We start from the raw sequence: 22210 nt of genomic DNA on the forward strand, positions 1-22210 counted from the left end.
TATATGTCATCCCAGCTACATGGGAGGTCATATGGAGGAAGACCATGGCCAAGGAAATATGTGAGAACCCCTAATTTTAAAAAATACTAGGAAATCAATGGGAGAGGCTGGTTTGGGAGGGATGGGGAAGAATAATGAAAGGTGTGATGTTGGTCAAGATACATAGTACTTATAAACTGACATGTTGAATGGTAACCCCCTTCGTACAACTACTTAAAGATTATGTAATTTTTCAAAAAGAAAAAAAGTAAAAAAGGGATATAAATATGGCCAAGTGGTATAATGCCTGCCTCTCAGGTATAGGGCCCTGCGTTCAAACCTAGTACTGCAAGAAAAAAAAAAAGCCACTGATTGTAAGAGGCACTTACAACTCATATACTGCCATTTAAACAGCGATGAAATATTTTGCTAACACTTCCGTTTTATTTATAGTAACTCAATTTTTTTTAGGTCTTAGGTTTTATGTTATAGTACTCTTGCATACGCACACAAAACAAATGAACTTGGTTGAGGCATTTCTAAAACTCTTTCACTGTCAGAATCCACTTCTGAAGTTCTTTTTTTGACTCAGGGATGAGTCAGTGTCAACATTCATTTTCTTCTGACGTGTCACTCACTATCTTTTGGCCAGATGGAGGGTGTCATTCTCATCTCTGTTGTCTTTGGGACTTTTTTTTTTCTGGGCTGCAGACACCAGTTCTTTAAGTTTTAATGCTGCCTTCTAGATTTTACCAAGTGCCAATGAAGGTTTTGTGTCATCAGGACTCATAATGGTCCTGAAATGAAGTGGTGTGGCTCCAGATATCTGGCTAACTGCCAGGTTCCCATAAAACCACCTTATCTGTGCTGTAGCTGCTTCTGAGAGAGATGGTAAAATGTGGGGTGGGAGTTATAAGGTACATTCTGCTGCAGGCATTCCTTAGTGAAATCACTGAGGGAAAAGTGTACCATCTAGTCTGGGAGCTAGGATAATCTGCTGCTTGCTTGTGAGTCCTTTCCCAGACTCACAGCAGGTTTTAAATGTTTGTGTCTTTCCTGGGGCTCCTCTCTGCACCTGCTCCAGTGACCCCTACCTTTTTAGTCAGTGAAGGTAGTACCCGTGGTATGACCTCAGTGGAGCCAGCATCCCTCACCTTCCTGGTCAAGGACATTCTACTCCTCTTCAGCAGCCTGAGATTTGCCAGCTTTGTGGGCAGCTGCACCACCCTTGATTCTGGGATGTTGCTGCTGACCAGATCTGCTTAGCAATGTTCTGTTGCCAGGCTGCTTCTCCCCTGTTCTAAGCTCATGTGACTTTAGAAATTAAACACAGAGCCTCCTCTTCTGTTCCCACCTGATTCAGAGCAGTCATGCTTGTTACATTTTGACATGCTTTGAGACATAGTCTCTTTCTCCTTGTGGTTCAGGATAGCCTTGAACTAGCCAGACTCCTTCCCCCCACCCAAGTCCTGGGATGACAGGCACAGTACATTTCCACTTGTTAAATTGAGCACAGCCCAGATCTGCTGAGTCCTTTCAGGCTTCTATGTAACAGGGTCAGGTTATGTTCAACAGCACTCCCTTGTATCACTGACAAATTGCTGACTAGGAAAGACCTGGCTTCAGGGGACATCATACTTCAGTCACTTAGGGAAAACTGATTCCAGATGCTTCTTGCCTGGTCTTCCTCCTTTTCCTTCTCTGACCTAGGACAAGATGCCATCTGGAAGCAGCCCAATACACCACATCTATATTAGCGCTCTGTCTGCTATCAAGTATTCCTTGTAAGAAAGAAATGCTTTCTAAGTTCCCAGTGGACTTCAGGACTGCCCCCAGGACTTCCCCACTGTGCTACAGAGTCACATTGCAGTTTAGCATTCCTTCTGCAAATATTTTCATTGCGCAGGGACACAGTTTTCTTGGCCCTTAGGTCCTTAAGTCAATGAGAGCATCTAAACATCCTTTGTAAACAAAACCACATGGGAGCTCCTCTCCAATCCCAGTGTCCTTTTTGTTATCTCAGCATTGCTCTTAGTTCCTTTCATTTCCCTTCACCCTTCTCCCCTCCTCAGTGGTTAGAATTGCAAATTGCCACTTGGAGTCATTTACTTCCTCAATCTCAGGTCTAGAGCCTTCCTCTTCTCTATGTCCTTCGAAGTTGGTTTGCTTAGAGTCTCCAGCACCAACTTCCTCTTCTCAGTCTCATAAATTTAACAGGAAATAGTTGTTTTTCCTCCACACTTCCTGTGTCTTGGTCACTAGCCCAGTCCACCACAGCTGTGGGAATTAGGGAATTGGGTTAGTCCTGAGTTCCATAGACAGACACTTCCTTCTTCTTTTGGAAGAAGAAATTCTCAGTGATACCAGACTACTTTAGCCATTGGAATCAACCCAACCTTCATACCCCACAGGCACTCTGATCTCAGGATCCATGTCACTAGTAGGTCCCCAGTTCATGGTAGGGCCTCATGCCTCAGTCCTTAGGGTGCTTAGATAGGTTTCCCTTGTGATATGTTTTTCTCTCACTGTGCAGAGATGCTTCCTCTCCCTACCCTAGGTCCTATTCTTCTTTAAAAGATCAAAGAGGCCATAGAGAGGTGTGTATGGTCTGCTCTCAGTTATAGGAGACGGATCGTATTTCTGCTTGCTAAGAACAGGTTGGTTACCTGTTGAGTGGGACATACTGGGTCAGGGGCTAGGCCCACAGAGGGCTCTGGGCCTCTGGATTTGAGAACCCAGTAAATATCTTTCCTTAAGTCAATTAGAATCTGGAAATCATTGTGGTTGGTTAATTTACAATTGATATGGCATGTAGGAAGAGTATGACGCCCTTGCCTAAGACAGGGATCAGTCATTTCCTGTTCTCCTGGGCTCAGCTCCTCCTGACCTTGTGGGGGGACGGGGAGAAGGCCATCCCTACAGCCTGGCATAGGCCCTGCATGTGGAGGATCTGCAGGACATGGCCCCTTCATCCTGCTTGATTCCCATCTCTCCAAAGCATAGTAGAAAGTAGACATTTCCCTCCCATTTGTTGTCATTTTGGTTTACTAGTGCTCTGCAGGCATGCCTGAGCCTCTAGTGATTGTTTTCTGCTGTTAATCACCTGAAATCTAAATTGTGGTTTCTTCCTCTGATGGACTGGGAGAAACTTGCCCTTTCCTAGACCCTCTCCACCACCTGCTATACCCAGGGTACAGCAGGGGGATTAGATTAGAAAGGGTCCAACAGTCCCTTCCAACAGCTTCCATTTGGGTGTGTCAATGACTATGCTCTAAGCAGGCTCTGGAGAGAGAGAGAGAGAGAGAGAGAGAGAGAGAGAGAGAGAGAGAGAGAGAGAGAGAGAGAGAAGCAGGGTGTGGAGGAAGCTGGTGCAGGTAGTGACCTGATTACAAAGGTGGCTTGTTTACCCTAGGACATTAATTGTGAAACATATATGAAGTACTGTGTGCCCTATACCTTATGGGGATCAGGCTCAGCCTTTCTTCCCAAAGAGTTTACAGTACCACTGGGAACACAAGACCTCTGTGTGTACGCAAACAGAGTTGCTGGAGACTTGGGAACAGATCAGCTAGCTAGGTCACAGGAGTTTCATGACTAATGTCCATATGACTGGAAGAGATGGTGGGTGTATTTTCTGTCTTAGAAAGCTTCAGGGGTTGTTGCTTGATGTAGATCCTGAAGGGCAAACTGCAGATGAATAAGCATGGGCTTATACGCTGTGTATGGCTGAGGTGGCAGTGCATTTGTACATGGCCCTGTTTTGTCCTCTGTGAATCTACTTGGTAAGTTTGTCATGAGAATTAAATGAGAAGAGACTTAGAACCACTCAGAACAGCACCTAGTCATTGAAAACGGTCAGGAAGGGTTGTTGTGCTTATTATTGTTGTTATTATTATTTAGAAGCATCCTCTGAACCAGAATAAAGCATGATCACTGCAGAGAGGAAACAGCTAGGAGCAAGCTGGCAATCAGGTCTCCCTAGTATATCTCTTCCACAGACTTGTGCTTTGTATTCAAGATGCCAAAAGAAGTGGATTCTTAGTTCTACCTACACATTCTTATCTAACACTCCCCTAATCCCAGCATAATGAAAAACATCTGATATTTCTCTCCCTTTCCTTTTGAAGATATTAGAGTTTGAACCCACCTTTACTAGGCAGGTGTTCTTTCTACTGAGCCCCAGATGTCTGGGGTTTACAAGAGCATTTTATAGTTTGCTAGATTTGTACATTTGTATTTCATTTGCAACATTTGTACATTTGTATTTCATGTCTTCACAATCATCCTGTGGCTTATTAATAATAATCTCCATTTATCAATCCTTCCACAGAGTTAAGTGCCCAAAGACTGGTCTGGAGTCTCTGACCATACCCTCAGAGCATCTCATTCTGTCTCTTTCTTGGGGAGAGTAGTGAAGGGTCTGTGTGACCTGCAGACCTTCATGCAGTTTTGTCTTTTGATCTCTGCCTCCCTCTTCCTAACTCTCTCCCTCTATACCCACCCACCACTGCCACTTGATCTGTCTCTTCTAAACAAAGCACAGGTTGGTAGCTTGGGTTCAGGGCTGAATGCAGAATGGAGCCCTCAGAGAACATCATTATAATTCTCAGCATTTGTTGTCACTACTGGACTTGTGACCTGGGAGACTGTGATTGGAAAAAGGTAGGGCAGGAATGAACCCAAGATTCACTAGGAGGAGGGACAGGTCAGAGAGGTAGGACAGAGGAGTCTGGGAGCTAAAGCAGTAATGAGGGGGAGGGGCTTTCTTCCCTGGGAGACAAACAGGATGTTGAGATGTTGATTCTGCTAGTTAAGGTGGCACTAAATCCAGGACTCTGAGTATAAACACAGACTTACAAACTCCGTTAACATATCAATGTCCGTAGAAACCTAAAACAGAAGAATGTTCTCTGTCTAGCACAGATCAGCAAAAGATAATTGGGACCTTCCACCTTGTCCACACAAGAGAAGCTCTCCGAAGTTCAGAAGAACAGGAACCCTTCCTGGCACCAGGAGCTTGAGTCCTCCAGCCTTATTTGTGCCTGTGTCCTCTTTTCCCTTCTGGCAGCCTTCAATGCTGGGATTGGGGGCTGTTAATGCCTACACACAGCATTTTAGATTGCCAGAGCTCAAGCTAGAATCTGAGCCTAGAACAGTACAGACAGGGAATCAGCAAACTGTGGTTTATAAGGTGGTTCTCAACCTGGTATAGAGACATAGGATTTGGAGCCTTTATGTGCCTGTGCTTTTTGATACCCCCATGACTGTGGATGAGTATAGAATTGCCCCTAAGAGAATGATTCAGGCCACGCATGTCTCTCAGGTGGGTCCCCCTTTCTCAGCCTCCAACCTGGCCAATCTCATTGCTGGCTTCAGCCCCATCTCCTGCAGCATCCTGCAGGATGCTCTTTGCTTTGGCTCTGAAGTGGTTTTTTTCCCCCCTCCTTCTCCATCCTCCTCCTCTCTGAGGCTTAGATCCAGTTCTGCCTACTTCTGAAAGGCTTCCTACATGCGCTCCACTCAAGCTGGCTTCTTTCTCCATCTGCCTCCTGGTGGGAGCCAACAGCCTCCAGAGTGTTCTTTCTTCTCCCTCTGCTTCCTGGGAAAAAGCAAGTGATGTATTTTGAGCATCTATCTTGCATTAGAATGCCAGGAAGAGGCTGGCATTGGGGCCTTTCTGGTCCATGTACATATTCCAACTCTGCTGCTTCTGAGCACTGTGACTTTTGGTAGATACTTTAGTTTCCCTGAGTCTCCATTTCCTCACCTGAAAGTGAAGATGTGGTACTTATCTCACAAGGAAATTAGGAGAATGTGATGAAACAATATGAAATGATCCACACAAAGTGCTTTGCACATAATGTCAGGCTTATAGGAAATGCTTGACATATGGTATCTTTTATTATTTTAGTTAATTCTCATTCTAGTTATATAAGTAGACATCATTCCCCAAAGGGAAGTACCTAAGCTCAGATCTGACCCTACTTGTCCAAGGTTTCACAGTGGACAGGCAGCCAGGTTCTAGCTGAGCCCAGAGTGCCCTTCCTTCTACTGCTGGTGTTTCCTGAGTTTTTATCTCCATTTTCCATGTTTTTTTGTTCTCTTTATCTCTTCAAAGTACCAGCCAGAGTCTGCAGCAAATGCTGTAGAAGAATCTTTCCTGGATGGCCTAAGGGAAGCCAGGTTGGGGTGGGGGTGGGAGGTCAGAAAATGGGACCCTGGGAATTTCATATTTCCTCTCAGATTTCTGGCTGGTCCCTTTATCCCAGACCCCCTATGTGTGTACTGTAGACCCCTGTGTCCCCACACTGTGCTATGAGGGCTGAGCTGAGCTGAGCTGCATGGTACTTACTACCTTTTACCTAGCCAATGGGAGTGAATGTATTAGGTCCTAAGGGACTAACACCAGTTCTTTTTTATTTTTAAGATGGAGAATAATAAGGGTGTGGGGAAGCAAGGGAAATACCTGTCTGGAAAATTCCTGTGACTATACAAAAGTGCTAAAAAAAAAAACAAAAAACCAAGCCTGGGCCATATGTGTCTTGTGGGAGTCAGCAGAGGAGGCCTCTGACTTTATTGACCTTCCCCACACCCACAGGTACACCTCAGATCCTGCCAAGCATTGCTCTTGCCATTATGGTGGTTGGGAGGATTTTCATATCATTCCAGATTATGGCTTCCAGTTTAGTTCTCCAGCAAATTTTGGAGGCTACTACTTCTACTCAGGTTGTGTGCATCACCTGCAGATGGTACCTTTGTCAGGAAAAACTGTCCTTCACTAGTTGTCTGGGTTATGTCTGTGTAACCCTTGGTGGTGGGTCTTCTTAGAACCTGGGAGGCACATGGCTATGTGTGCTTGGATCAGTTCATGGCTGATGCACTAGAGAGGTGGAGGTTGGTAGAATTTGATTCTTAGTTTTCTTCTCAGGTCAGTGAAGGGTTTTTTTTTGTTGTTTGTTTGTTTCCCTAAGCCATTTAAAAATAAATTTGGAGCCAGGCATACACCTGTGGCTCACACCTGTAATCCTAGCTACTCCGGAGGCTGAAAGCTTAAAGATCACAATTCAAAAGCTAGCCCCAGCAGCAAAGTCCATGAGACTCCATCTCAAAAATAACTAGTAAAAAGGCTGGAGGTGTGGTTCACATGATAAAGTGCCAGAAGAACAAGTGAAAGGCTCTGAATTCAAGCCTCAGTAACAACAATAAAAAATAATCTGGGACTGGAGGCATGGCTCAATGGTAGAGTACCTGCCTAGCCAACATGAGGCCCTCAAATTCCAGTACTTCCCAAAACACCACCACCACCACCACCACCACCAACCCACCCACCCACACACACACACAAAATCTGAAGATAGTGCTTCTTTCCTAAGGGAAATTAAGAGGGTTTATCAGAAGGGTGCTGTCCTGGAAGGTGGCAGGCAAAGATAATTTTGTTAGCACAGTATGAAGTGTGAGGTTATAGTCTCTGTCTGTTAGGTCAAAATCTTTTGGGACAGGTAACAGTAAAGACAGCAAAACAAACCTCCCTCGGGATTCTAGCAGTCACATCCTGATTACAACCCACTGATAAATACTTGTCTCATAAAAATCATACTGGAGCTCTTAAGATGAGAGAACTTTGCTCAGAGATGCACAGGATGCTGCCTGTCCTGTTCAATTTTCTCTGGAAAGATACCCTTTTTCTGATAGTTGGTAAGGAACAAGGAGCAGCTAGACATCATCCTTTTTGGGGTGACAGCAAGGACCTTCAGGAATTAGAGTGAGGTGAGTACAATGGGTAGAAGGGACATGAAATGATAGTGCTGGGATCTGAGGGAGTTAGTTATTGATCTCTCTGAGCCTCAGTTACTTCACCTGGAAAATGGGCCAGATTATCTCTACTCTTCAGGGTGTGCTGAAGGGTAAGTAAGGTCATAGGAATGCAAGAGTCTCACCCTCAGGGTTCAGTACATGTAAATGCTCTAGTAAGACAGCTGTCTTCCCCTTCCTCTTTCCCTCTTTTTTCCATTCTTCCTCTAAAATGAGTAGCTAATTGGATTTTTTTCTGCACTACTTTGAGGTCGATGAAAGTTCCAACTTCTTCTCTTTCCTTTTCCCCTTTTTTAATGATCATGGCAAAGGGGCCTAGTTTGAGATAGGGACCCAAGCAGGGATGGCAGGACTGGGCTGCTTATTCTGGGTTCCAGCAACTTCCTCTGCCAGGGTGGTGGTCCAAACTGCAGTAGTTTCCCTATCATGACTACTTGCAGACACCTCCTTCACTTGTTTGCTTTGCCACCATGGTGGCTTGGGTCTTACTAAAGGTAGACAGCTGGTTTTTCTTCCTGAGCAGATTTGGTAGTGATAAGGCAGCCATCTGTTCAGTGCTGTTGTTAGTCAGGATTCTGGGTTTCAAGGGCCAGGAGCCAAACTTGTATGAGTTTGTGCAAAAGTGAATTTCAGGGGAGGCTCAGAGTCATAGGAAGCACTGAAAAACCCAATCCCAGGAAAAGAATGGGTGATCTCCAGCCTTCCTGGACCAGAGGCCTCTGTCCTGTGGTCCACAGCTGCAGGCAGCTGACCCCACACAGCATTCTGCCTGACCCAGAAGAACTTTTCTAGGCCTTTCCAGGTTGGAGTGCATGCATACCCTTTGTACCAGTGAATGTGGCCAAGCAGGAAAGAGCCTCTGAGGAACTTCCCTTGAGGCCTGCACCCCTCTCTAGCTGGGGGGTGAGAAATGGGGTGGGATCTGTCATTGAAAGAAAGGAGAATATTAACTCACCTTTATCCAGAGATTACTCTGTGTCAGCCATTATTATAAGTCATTTGCCTGCTTAACCCATTTAATTTTCGTAATTGACCCAATTTTACACACCAGGAAACTGAAGCAGAGAGAGGTTAAGTTCTTTGAGGTAACTTTGCTAGAAGGAGCTCACACAGAGGACTGAGAATGTGCATTGGGCAAAAAGTCCTTTATGGCATTATATTATTTAATCTTCAGAATGGTCTTATAGAGTGAATACCAACACTGTCTTCATTTTTAGACAAAAATCTGAGGCTGACAGGGCCAGCCAACTACTTTAATGTGAAAGAAATCAGACCTTGATTTCAGGTTCTGAGTTGAGAACTGTTTTACTGGGAAGCCTGTGTGTTCAGATACTTCTCTTGTTCAGGTAGAAGCTATCTGGAGGTGAATTTGCAGGCTCTGCTCAGCCCCTAGGCCTTTGTCTTGTGTTTGGAGAGCCTAGACATAGAAACCAACTGGAGTATGTACATGAGTTTCGTGCTTTGAGCTGCCCTCAGTATGTTTCTCACTAACTCATACCAAATGGTTCCTGAATAAGTTCACAATAATCCATTCATTTATTCATTTATTAAATACTTATTGACTGCCTAGGGAATGCCAAGTCCTGCTTATTTGATATGAGTCACTCAGGGAAGACCTTGTCTCTAGGAAGCTAGGCTTGAAGAATGTCAGAAAAGAAGGTACTACACTTTCTTCTCTCAGGCCTCTCATGGTCTTTTGGAAACCATGAGGCAATGTAGAGCACAGTAAACCATTTCTGTTCCACCTCATATGAAGTCCACATGGCAATAGACACCTCCCTCTTGGCAGGGAATTGTTATAATGGCATTCCTGGGGGAGACAGTATTTCTTCATTCTGATTGAGGACAAAGGGAGGCATTGTGTCAGGGAATAAGCATGGGCCTGGACTCAGGCTGGCTCCCCTTTGAGTCCCAGGACCGCTATGGCTAGTGCTAATTGAGCTCTAGGACCTGCGCTTGACTGTGCCATATCTCCATTTCCTCCTCAGTGCTGTGATAGTATACTGCCTCCTACCACTGCTGGGAGAAAGGACTGGGGCCACACATGCTAACCACTGGTACATAGTCTAGTACATGGATTATTTCTTTTTGGCCTTATAACCAATAACTAGTTTTGTAGGTGCCTGTATATCAAGGTCTGTGGAGAAGTCATCAGTTATCTTAAGCTTCTCATTATATAGATGAGGAGGCCCCTCAAGGTGCTGAGTTTCTGGTGTTTTCTGAATAAATATGTTACAGGTGTGCAAAGCATGTTTGGCTGTTGGTCAGACAAAGGATGTGCATTGGTTGGTACTTTGAGTGTCTGGATCACAGTGTGCTCAGTCCTCTGTGGAAATCTACCCCATGATCAAGCCCTGGTAGTGTGGCCTACCTTCATCTCACCATGGGGACAATGCAAGCAGAAGCGTTAAAAGCCCATTGTGGAGCTGTAGGTGATTTCCTGGTTTCTCAGACTCTGGTTAGACTGACAGTAGAGTTCAGCATCAGAAAATCCAGCTCTTGGGGCTGGGAAGGTGGCTCAGTGGTAGAGCACTTGCGTTGCATGCCTGAGGCCCTGGGTTCGATTCCTCAGCACCACATAAGCAAAAAGAAAAAAGCCGGAAGTGGCGCTGTGGCTCAAGTGGTAGAGCGCTAGCCTTGATCTGAAGAGCTGAGGGACACTGCCCAGGCCCAGAATTCAGGCCCCACGACTGGACCCCCCCCCTCAAAAAAAAAAAAAAGAAAAGAAAAGAAAAGAAAATCCAGCTCTCTTACCTACTGCTCCTGGAAACTTCCCTTGAGAAGCAGGGCAGATACATTGAAGATTTCATCCTGTCTGATTTGTGGCATGAAGCAGCTGCACAGAGTCTACAACTCAGGCTGATAAAATGTAGCAGAGGCAGGCCAGCCTGTTTGTCAGCTGGCACAGGCTCTCAGCGTTGTGGGCATGGTAATAGGGATGATGCTGGGCAGGATTGAAGCTTCTAAGCAGGTGACTGCTCTTAGAGCTTGCCAGCCTCTCAGTGTGAGTGGACCATCCCAGCTGTGTCAGACATTCAAGTCTAGGATACCTCAGCTTGGACAGAAGGACCCTGAGAGCTGTGTCAACCAGGTCTGTGCTAAAATCCTACCATGCCAGGGGGCCTTGATAAGTGGCATCTATTCTTCAAGCCTCCTCCTCATGTCTATGAGGAGACACTGAGGCAAAGCATGCCTAGTCCTGTTGGAGTTGACTCTATATGTGGCCAGTGCTTAGTAGATAGCAAGTTCTTCCCCATTTATGATCTGAGCATTCTGGACAGCAAGTCAATCCCACCTCAAGCACTGTAAACACGGTTGTTGTGTGCTAGAGAAAACACATGTATTTGTGTACACAAGAGTAAAATATGGATGCTTCCCTGGAGAATGAAAATAACAAACAGGTATAAAATCATTTTCTGCAGCAGCAATAGGGTATAAACAAAAAATGTGGGTGGTCACTGAAAGCCAAAATAATTTGTTTAGCAAACAGCTAAGACCAGATGGCCAATCCTATAACTTCTTACTTTATTTAGCATTTTGGACTTTTCCACCTCAGGCACTGTGACAGATTATACATTGGTGACTCATTAACATATTTTATACCAGTTTGACTTACTTTCATTCTGTCTCAAACTTAGAAATCCTGGTACTTATTGTTATTTTTCCTAGAGCAAAGTCTTAGTGTAGAGCTCAGTTGGCAGCAGACAATAGAATTGGTTTTGCAGTGATTCTTTACCTTGCAAAACCTGGGACACCCAGAGGGATTTCCTGTCCATTTCCTCTTGCTGGGTACAGTCTATGAGATAAAGCGGCACAAAACAATTCATTTTGGAAACTTAGCCATGATCAGAGCCCTCTGCAACCTCTTGGAGAAGAGAAAATAAGGGGTTGTAATGAAGGATAACAGAACTGACATTAACTGTTGGGCTTCTGTTTTAATAGGAACATGGCAACCTATGCGGACTGTGTCCTGGAGGGAGAAGACTTTAGCCTGTGTGATGCCTGAGAATCAAGCGAGTAAGTCACATGGTAGGTCTCTTTCATACCTAGGAGTAGCTCATCATGAGTACCCCATGTCAGAGGAGGTAGGATTGAGATTGACATTTACTTGGTGGGGGGTAGGGGGTGAAGGCCCTGTTGGTAAGTGGCAGGACAGGATCTCTGTTCTTCATCCTTCAAGTGAGGCCACCAACTCAGCTCTTTAAATCCCCATCTGGCTCTGAGAATATTTCAACCTCTTGACTGTCCAGGTCTGTGCAAATAGGGGCCTGGCCAGGTGGCTTCTGTAGGGTGTGGCTTCACACATGACGATGTAATCAAGCCATTGTCAGCAGATGAAGCCTGTTTACAACCTTTTTGTGACTCCTAAGCCCTTGGAGGCTTAGTGTCTAGAAGGCTGGTGCAGACAGAAATTGATGACTTATTTATGGTCTCCTTTGTGGACTATGGAAAGGCCTACCTGCTGTTCTCCCAGTTCCTCTCACTGTCCTGTTTGCTCTGTCCTCTGAAATGCTGCTAGAGACCCTCCTTAAGTTCGTCTAACAGTCCTGCTTCCTGGCCTTCAGCCTCTCCAGTCAGACCTCTAACTCTTTTCCCACCTGTCTACCCTAGTTCCCCTCTTCCTAGCTGGGAACAGTTTGCCATCTGCAGAACATACTGCTACTGCCAAGAGGCTCCCATTGCCATGCTCCCATAATGCTTTGTGCTCTCACATATACCACTAGCAGAAGTAAGATATCTTCATGCACCATTTCACCCTGACCTTCCTGCCTGAGTTGGCAGCTCACTCTAGCCCTCAATTGTTCCTGTCATGTTGCAAATGGTCAATAGCTGTTTGTTTACCCAAGAAGTCACGGCTTTATTACCCTTGAAGCTTCATCACAGCAGTGCCTCATGGGAGCCTCACACCCTGGGATAGGCAGTTGTATAATCTCTCTTTGGTTTATGGACATGTGGACTGGGCTCTGAGCAGTCAGATAACTTGCCCACAGGCTGTTATTGGAGGCTGTTATCTGAGTAGGACTCAGATCATCTGTATCTCAGGCTAGTCTGGTTTCTGTAATGTCAGACTTTGTAATTAAAGAGGTTATTTAGAGCAAGCCCCTCATTACCAAACAGGGAAACTGAGACCAGGCCTAAAGAGACTTTCTCAAGGTTGTAGAACTAACTGGAATCACCAGCCTTGGACTTCCTCTTCTCCTTCCTTTTCTCCTTCCTCTGCTTCCCTTCTATATACAGCAATCTAAAAACGTTTTGAGCTCCTAGCCTGCATTTTCTGGAAGGCAAAGAACTTACAGAATACCCCTCAGTTGGAGGGATAAAGAAATGTAACCTGTATGTTCTCCCCAGGAGCACCTTGGTCTATGAACTGGGCTAGCCTTGCAGGAGCTCTGTTTCATTGCAGGAGGGTGGATAAGTGTTTATTTCAAGAGGCCCGGGGATTGGGGGACCAGGCTAGATGGCAGTTGGAAGCATATCTGGACATCAATAGCCTGGTGGGTTCAGATTCCAAGTGGGGATAGAATAAAAAGGGGAAAGGCCTAGGGAAAAAACTGCTCGGAATTTGATTCTTAGTGTCTGGCAGACTCAAGCACAGCTCAGCTTGGTTAGTCTGCTAAGTCTGAGAATTGCCACTTTTCCTGCAGAAATAGCATGCAGAATATGTCCACAGAGAAGGGTTAGCAGTGGCCAGTGAATTCAGTGTTGTCTGTAGTTCTGACTGGCCCACTCCTACTATGAGCAGATGAATTGTATTTTGTTTTGTTCTGTTGCTGATTTACCACATGTCAAGTGGATCTTGGTCCTCTCCTGGCTCATTCATTCAGTTGAGGCTTGACCCAGGGCCAGGTAAGCTCTAATGTGAATACCACCCCTTCTTGCAACTTGTTGGGCACCCAGACTGGAGACAGGGACTGTCAGCCCCATCTCCATTGGCAAGTTTAAACATACAATTTGCCCAAATTACAGAGAATGTGATGTTTGCCAAATAGGTACCTTAGATGGTTTCCCAGAACATACCAGATTATATACTTCTCTAGGGCAGGGAAAATGTGTCAGGTTCTATCATTATTGTTTATACCTCATGTTCACATTGTATCTTGCATTTTCTAAAGATGATTTAATCTTCACAATCAAGTGAGTCCAGCCCCATTTTCCAGATGAAGAATTTGCCTTAGACAGGCTGTAACCTGCCCAGGGTAATGTAGCTGTCTAAGGGCTGGGCTGGGATATTGCTCAGGCCTTCTACTTATCAGTGGTATCATCTTCCCTCTACTAAACTCTGACCTTATTTATGTAAATTCCTGAAAGGCCTGGGACATAAGAGAAGCATGATACTCATTGAATGAGTGCACTTTGGCTAGTTTTTAGATTTTTTGCCACTTAATTCATAAATGGATCCTCATTGGCAACAAAGGTTACTACCCTGTAAAGTGTTTGAGTTTCTTGCCGTGATAAAAACAACAACAACAACAAAACACAAACCTGGCCCACTCTCTTCTCAGCCTGTCTTACCCCAGGAACTGGGTCATATACCATAAATAATTAATTCCTTGAAGCTTCCTCTCAGACCTGCTTCCTTCTGAGGCTGAGATGATCTGCCAGACACTAATCTTTGAAAGGTCCCGACAGAATCAGACCCTACTATTTATTATCAAAAATTTTCAGATGATGCCTTGAATTTCCCATGAATTTCTTAGCCTAAAGAGGCTAGATTTCCAGTAGGTTAACTTGATATACATATTTTCTAGTACTTGGGTTCAAATTCAAGGCTTCTAGATTGCTAGACAGGCAATCTACCTGTTTGAACGATGCCTCTGGCCCTAATTTGGTGCTTTTTTGTTTTGTTTTGTTTTGCTGGTACTGGGGCTTGAACTCTGGGCCTGAGCTTCTTTTACTCAAGGTAAGTGCTCTACCAGTTGAACCACAGCACCACTTCTGGCTTTTTTGAGTAGTTTATTGGAAATGAGAGTCTTGTGGACTTCCCTGCCCAGGCTGGCTTTGAACAGAGATCCTCACATCTCAGCCTTGAGTAGCTAGGATTACAGATGTGAGCCACTGGTACCAGGCATAATTTGGTGGTTTTGAGCCCTTCCCTGACTAACCTTTTCTAGACCAGCAAGAATCACTATGGTTATCTATTTAGAGTCCTGAAGGGAAATGATCCTTACCAATCTTTAGATTTTCCAAGATTTTGTGGCAAGGGCTGGAGAAAGAGCAAATAAAACCACATGAAATGAGGTCCATGGGATGGGAGGGACAATAACCATAACATCTTCCAAGTCTACTCTTTCCCTAAGTGACACCAAGGTCATGTTTCTTAGAGTCTACAGTGGATCTGCTGGCCTCAGACTCCTGAGGTCAACAGAGATGAATGGAAAAAGCAGCAGGAGGAGTCCCAAAGACCCATGTGTTAGGGGTGACTGTTCAAATGCTAGCCTGTGTGGTCTTTGGCAAGTCACAGAGCTACTCCTGTCAGAATTGCTTTATAATAAATAAGGAAGGCGTGGAGAACTGGGTAGCATCTTAAAGGAGGCTCCTATACTTGTTCTCAGGATCTACTCTGTTTGTTCTAGTGATTGGCACTGCTCGCTCCCTTCATCTCATGTGACCAGAGCTTGCTTCTGTCAGCACTTTTCTCCTGACCTGTTTAGCTCTACCACCTCTCTCTGCCCCACCCAGGGATAAGCCAGAGCATAGATAAGCATAGCCTGTTGCTGGTTTCCTGCCAAGTAGTTAGGAAAACCTAACTTTGGAGGAACTTTGGAGCCCTAAGGAGAGATTGATCGGTACAAGAGGAGAATAGGACTGAAGTGAGGGCTGAGATGCCTAAGATCTTGATACTCCAAGGTTCCTGGACTCTATTGAGTTATAAACCAGATGGTAGAAAATACATTCTGAAGATAATGATCTTATGGTGGCTAGAGTGTGGTGAGGGGTTCCAGCCATCCTGGGCAGCAAAGGAGGCAGCTTTGGTGGAAATGTGCACAGTAACAGACAGCTAACTCAGAAGGGAAAGGGAAGGCTAAGGAAGGCGGAGTTGTCACTTAGACATAAATGCTAGAAAAAGTTTATGGGTTGTCTAATCTAGACTTCACAGTTGTGAGTAAAGAAACTGCAGTCCAGTCACCTTTACAATATAAACTGCTATGCAGAGATATGGTTGAAACGAACCCATAATACAAACTAGTGGCAGAAGCAAGAGGGAGGTTAACTCTCCTGATTCCCAACAAATGGCCTCCACCTATACCATCTTGTTTCCTCTCATGAGTTCAGCCACCATACCTTCCACTTCTTAGACCCTGAGGTGTCAGCAGGGCCCCTATCTCCTGTTTATCAAGGCCTAATAAAACCATGGAGACTGAGCTGCCTCTCTTGTGCAGTTGTCTGCTTTGTACTTAGTCCCTAACAATGTCCAGTCAGCATTATTCTGTGTGTCTTGGGTGAAAGGTCAATTCAAGACAGGAAATGAAGGAGATGATAGCCCAGCCTCAGCTGTGGTGGCCTCTTGTGGGTTTGGCATTCAGGTAACAACCAACCAGCTTGGTTGCTAGCCAGGTCTTGTTCAATGGGTAGTTACTAATCTCAGCCTTCACTATTCATTGCTCAGAGCCTGCAGTATTCCTTGCTCAGGAAAGTGTTCTTTGCATTGAGGGCTGATTACCCCACTACTATGTTGATGAAAAACACTCTTTTCTGGGAACTCCTTTTAATGCTACACTTTTTCCTGTACCTGAAAATTTTTGTGACAAACTTTTCCACTGGACAGATACAGGGTTGGCATATGTCACCTTGCCTGTCCCTCACAGCAGCCTTCTGAGATGAGGATATTTGTATAGAAGAGGAAGCGAAGGCAGATATGTAGATAGGCGGAGCTCAGACAAAGTGTCTATCGCGAATCTTCCCTTGCCTCATACTTTACCTGGTACTTTTGTAGAGAGAAGGAAGGTGGAGGTGAAACCAGCCATCCATGGATTGGGGCACCAGGACTTTATTATGGGTTTTTCCAGTGCTAGGCCTGGACTTGGTTCTTGGAATAAGAGTTAAGAGGCCAAGAGCTCTTGGCTAGGCCTGTGTCAGGACGGGTATTTATACTCATAACTATCTAAGCATTGTCATACAGAATCAGTGATCTGAAAGTACTGAGAAAGACCATAGCAAGGAGGTTCTGTGGAACTTGGGTATTGAAGGGTAACTAGAAGACTGTGAAGTAGAGAAAGGCAAAGGTTTTCCCAAAGAAAAGGTAGATGGCAATAAAGGTCTGATTTAGTATTTGGACATAAGGAGAGGTTGTTTGCATATTTTCTTTTTTAGCTGAGACTGAAAAGAGTGGAATATTCAGTTGAAAGATAGGTTGGATAAAGCCAATTGTCAAGAGAATGAGCCAGAATTTTTAAAATATATGTCAGTTCTTTAGAAAAAAAGATTGGAATTAGACTGGCCATAGGCCTTGCCAAACACTTGTTACCATGCAAGATTCATTGTAAGAAATATCACTAGAGACATGTAAAGACCCTCCAGATGTGACTTTTCCAGGTATTAGAGGTCCTACATGCTTGTGAGGAACTCATTTTCAGTTCATCTGTGTCTGTTTTCTACATTTTGTGTTAGCAGAGGAGGTGACTCTTGGGGGGACAAAGGGAGTGGGGTGGGAGGGGCCAGGCTAGCAGTTCATATTTAAAATGTCTTGGATTCCTCTAGCCAAATAGGCTGAGAGCAAACATCCTTATGAGTTCATGGGCAGACTGTATCTCCAGGGACTGTTTTGCATTCCAGACATGGCCACACATTCACTTGGTAGTGGCTGGGGTGTGGGGTGAGAAAGCTACTTTAAAAAAAAGAAAAGGTCAATAAAAATATCTGTCTGATTTTAGGGTTGATAATTGTAAGGCAAAAGTATTCAGGAAGCAGATTATTTATCATGAAGGTGAACCAGATTTTTTTTTTTTAAATAATAGATCTTTAGAGTAGAGACATGATGACAAAAGAACCCTCTAGGAACTCTTGTCCACTGGGCATAGTTGATAATGGACACCTTACTGTGGTCTGCTCTAGGAAGTAACGTGGCAAATGGAACTTTGAGCCTGAACTGTTCCCCTTGAAAAGGAATAAACTAATAAACTGAAGAGTGATTTGGAGTCAGAGGCTGGTTTTTTTTTTTTTGGGTCCGGTCATGGGGCCTGAACTCTGGGCCTGGGTGCTGTCCCTCAGCTCTTCAGCTCAAGGCTAGCACTCTACCACTTGAGCCACAGTGCCACTTCCAGCTTTTTTCTTTTTCTTATGTGGTGCTGAGGAATCGAACCCAGGGCCTCAGGCATGCAAGGCAAGCGCTCTACCACTGAGCCACCTTCCCAGCCCTGACTGTTTGGTTTCTTACCAGCAGTCCACATTGTAACCTTTGTGCATTATATCTCTATGAGGAAAGAAAAAATTGTTTTTGAGGCAATGGCTATTTGTTTTATGGAATGATTTTCACTGCAGGAGTTCAAATACCAAGGAGAGACTCTAGCATCTTATTTCAGCCAACACAAATTGGATGGTGGGAGACAGTTTCCACCATGGAAAATTCCTCATTTGGTCAGGTCACACTTTCACTTGTCCTTTCCCTTAGGAACTGCTGGATGTTGGAGTTCAGGGTCATTTTGACTCATTGAATGGTCAAAGCACTTGCCTTAACCCCTGAGTATTTGTCACAGTATCTACTAGCTCAAGGCATGTGGCCTATCGCCCAGCATCCTGAAACCTCTGCCCTTCTCATACAGTTTACATTGCTCTCAGCTTCCAGCTTTAAAGCCATTATCAAGCACACAAATGCTAGAGGACTTTCAAACCCCAGTGCTTGGCACCCAGTCCTAGAAAGTAAAATAGTTTTATTAAGGCAGTGGTCTCCTCCAAACTCAAGCCAGCAGTGATGTGTGTTTTCCAGATAGATTTTACACCATCTAATCAGAGAGCTATTAGCTGCTCTTGGCCCTGGTAAAGTAAAAAGGATATCTCAGAGCTAGCTCACCCTGCCAGTGTCTGATCTGCTTGCTCTCCTGACACCTCAGAACAGACTCTGGGAATGGCTAAGCTGTGTTCATTTTGCCTGGCACATGCTTGACAGAATGTATGAATTATAATGAACGTATGAATTAATGAATAAGCAAGCAGTAGGCAAATCCTTTCTGCCTTCTGGTAGAAGTAGAGAATAAGTGAACAGGTGAAGGCTGTTTTCTGTGTGCTATCCAGGATCTGGCATGCATTCAGAAAAGACCCCTTTGGTCCTTGGAGCAAAGAGAGTTATGTGATAAGTAACCTTTGATCCACATCACTTCAAGAAAAAGAGTTCTATTTTCAGGGCTTAGAACACACATCAATAGCAGTTAACAAGCTGCTGGGAGTGCTGGCCCTGGAGACAGCAGGATAGAGTCCATTCTGGTGGCTGCTGCTGTTTATTCATTGTATTGGACTAAATGTCCCCCGTCTGGACACTTCTGCCAAGAACCTTCCCATGGAGCCTTTGCTTTGCCATGCTCCTTTCTGTAACATTAGAGTTCTTGCATTTAAATCCTAATCCTGAATTCTCAAGTATGTGGATATATTGATAGGCTTTGAACAGCCCATTTGTCCTTTCTGAGTCAGGCAGGGCTCACCTGTCTGTGCAGGTGGACACACCTGCTTGTAAAGGCTGAATACTGTTTACAAGCTCACGGACTACAGGGGCAGCATGGCCAGCAGGACTGCTGGCTGGCCAAATGCTTCCTGGAAGGAGCAAACACTTCCCATTTATACCAAGGCTGGCCAGCTGCTAGAGAATGTGTTATTTACATCATTAATAATGTTGGTAACAATATAAACAGCAAAGCTATGTAATTTTGTATCAAGAAATTATTCCTAAAATGAAAGGGCTGTAATTCAAAGTTAAAATCTTAGAAGTGAAAGTATTCCTGTCCCTTCTAAGAAGGAGTTTTATTGGTAATGAATATTTGTTCATTCAGCAAACATGTACTTACTACCTACTGGCAGCAGATAGAACATGGGCACTGGGGTTATGCACACAAAATTTGATAACTCATCAATAGATGAGTTAGTTCCAAAAAAAGGACATAGAACAAAATGTTGAGTTATTTGAATCAGATACATTGGTTATATCAACAGAATACTCAGAGGTAAATGCTCTAGGGAATAGAAAGAAACAAGATATCAGTTAGCTTTTTCTTTAAGAAGTTTATGTATTAGTTGTCCAGATGAGATTAGTGCTTGGGGTTAAATGAAATACTGGTGGCGTGGTCCATACTGTGTGTGTAAGGGAAACCATCCTAAGAACTCCATAGAGTACAGTGTGGGAAAAGAGATGAAGGAAAGGTGAGGCAAAGCTTCAAAGAAGAACCATGCTGCTAAGAACATCATTAATAATGATGCCTAGTCAGCCATCATTTTGTTTTATCCTTGAGGGACCCAGTGGGTCAGGCCTATTATTATCCCCATTTTATGGATGAGAAAACTGAGGTTTGAAGATGTTAGGTAACTCATCTCACACGCCTAGTAAGTAGTAGGTTAGGCTTTGCAATCAGTCTTACTGACTCCAGGATCCAGGATCCAAACTGGGACTTGTGATACTCTACTACCTTGAAAGTTTCAGTAATAAAGCCAGCGGGGTTTTGAGCCAGATGGGTATCCCAGACCAGCAGAGGAAAGCAAGGGTGCAGAGACAAGAGTGTGAAGGAGTTCAGTGTCAGGAAACTTATTTGGATCTGTAAGTTTGGAGGACCAGGGACTGGGGGAGGGATGAAAGGAAGAGGATGGAAGGGTAGATGAGGGCTAGACACAGAGGTGGATTTTGTTTTGCTCTACTGAGATGTTTGAGCCTCACCCTGTGGAGCATCGGGGAGCTGCTGAGGGATCTGAAACAGAAATAGGATATCAGGACATGAATCTTGTGTTTCTGATAGAATTCAGGCAACAGATTGGGGATGCGGTTAGAGTGTTGATGGGAGGTGAATCTGGAGTCAGGAAAGCCATTGACAAAGGAACTTTGAGAATTACAGTGAGCAGATAGAGACCTGAACCTGTAGGAAGGACAAGAGGCAGTGGGTGAGACCACTGAGGAAATGGATGGAGCGATTGAGGTGAGCCTATTGAGACAGGAAATGGGCTCTTTAAAGTGAGGAAAAGACCATGAACATGAATTCCAAGCATGTGATGAGAACGTTGTTCATGGAGGTTGGAGCTGCATGTGGGGGGTCAGGTATGGTGAAGGATCACAGGCAAAGTTTTTCAGGGATAGCCAGGGAAATGTTTATGTTGCAGTTGATATGTGGCCTGGAATGTAGCAGAGAGATGTGCATTGGAGCTGTAGCCTTTGAGTACAAACATTACTGTACTGTAGGAGAGCTGAGGTCCTACAAGGCAAAGGTCAGAGCTCCACTTTCATGTGAGGAAGAGAGGACTCTGCAAAAGCCTGAAAACTCAGATAGACACCAGGCAAGATAAAGACTAGTAAATGGCAATGGGATTTAGGAACAGTGAGTGGTGACAGACCTGATGAATGGCTGGCGCGTGTATGCGCATGTGTTTGTGTGTTTGTGTGTGTGTGTGTGTGTGTGTGTGTGTGTGTGTGTGTGTGTGTGTGTGTGTGTGTGTGTAAACTAGAAGTAACCTTGTCTTTTCTAGCAAAAGCAAACAGATCTAATAGGTTGAATTTGGACACAATTTAGGGAGTTATAATTTACAAATCAGAAAATAAAGACATATAGGGCAATGACTTCTTTGGGGGAGAACTGAAAAATAGAATCAAGTGGTACAGTTCTTCAAAATGAGGTATCTTTAGAAGACAGACCATGGCCTTTGTGCCATGAGCAGTTCTGGGTGGGATGTGTCTGCAGTCACTCTAGGCTCCTAGGTTCAGTGCTGCATACACAATGAGCATGCAAGTGCAAGAAACCCATTTATAAACTCACTTTTAGATGACTCTTTACCTCTTTCCCAGGGCCTCTCCCTAGCATCAGACTAAATCCATAGGTGCAAGTTCCAGAGATACAGTGGTAATAGGTAGACTCAGTGGAAAGGATGCTTCTAGTATGCCGAAGGCTGGTTACAGAGAAAATGAGTCACTCCTCTTTCTCCACATAGAACTGCAACAGTCTCTGCCTAGATTTTGTCTTGGGCTACCTGGAGCCCAGGTATGGAGTTAATCATTCCAGGTATGAGCTGAGGATGCCATGGAGCCTGACATGACAAGAAGTTCCTCTACTTGATTTTCAGAGACTCTGCTGTTCATGACTTATTCCAGGGGGAGTTTAGTGCCTCAGAGATCCACCTTCTTCCTGCCATATTACCTGAATTTTCATAGCCTCAGGAGCCAAGTACTTAGGGGTATTGATGAAACCGAGGAAACTAGCTCATTTTTCCCAGTCTCCTGCTTTATGCCAAATAGAAG

At 44.5% G+C, this 22210-nt stretch overlaps 1 protein-coding gene across 6 annotated transcripts in view; it reads left to right on the forward strand.

The window, feature by feature from the left end:
* The window catches only part of Mical2 (microtubule associated monooxygenase, calponin and LIM domain containing 2), a 200744-nt gene that overhangs the window by 11333 nt on the left and 167201 nt on the right, over positions 1-22210 (forward strand). For all 6 annotated transcript variants that reach the window (XR_011371310.1, XM_070019395.1, XM_070019396.1 and 3 more), the window contains exon 2: positions 11734-11820. The gene's annotated coding sequence lies outside the window, so the exon portion shown is untranslated. The remainder of the gene's footprint in view (positions 1-11733; positions 11821-22210) is intronic.

This window comes from Dipodomys merriami, unplaced genomic scaffold, assembly GCF_024711535.1.
Source record: "Dipodomys merriami isolate MVZ:Mamm:240054 unplaced genomic scaffold, mDipMer1.0.p SCAF_133, whole genome shotgun sequence".
NCBI lineage: Eukaryota > Metazoa > Chordata > Mammalia > Rodentia > Heteromyidae > Dipodomys > Dipodomys merriami.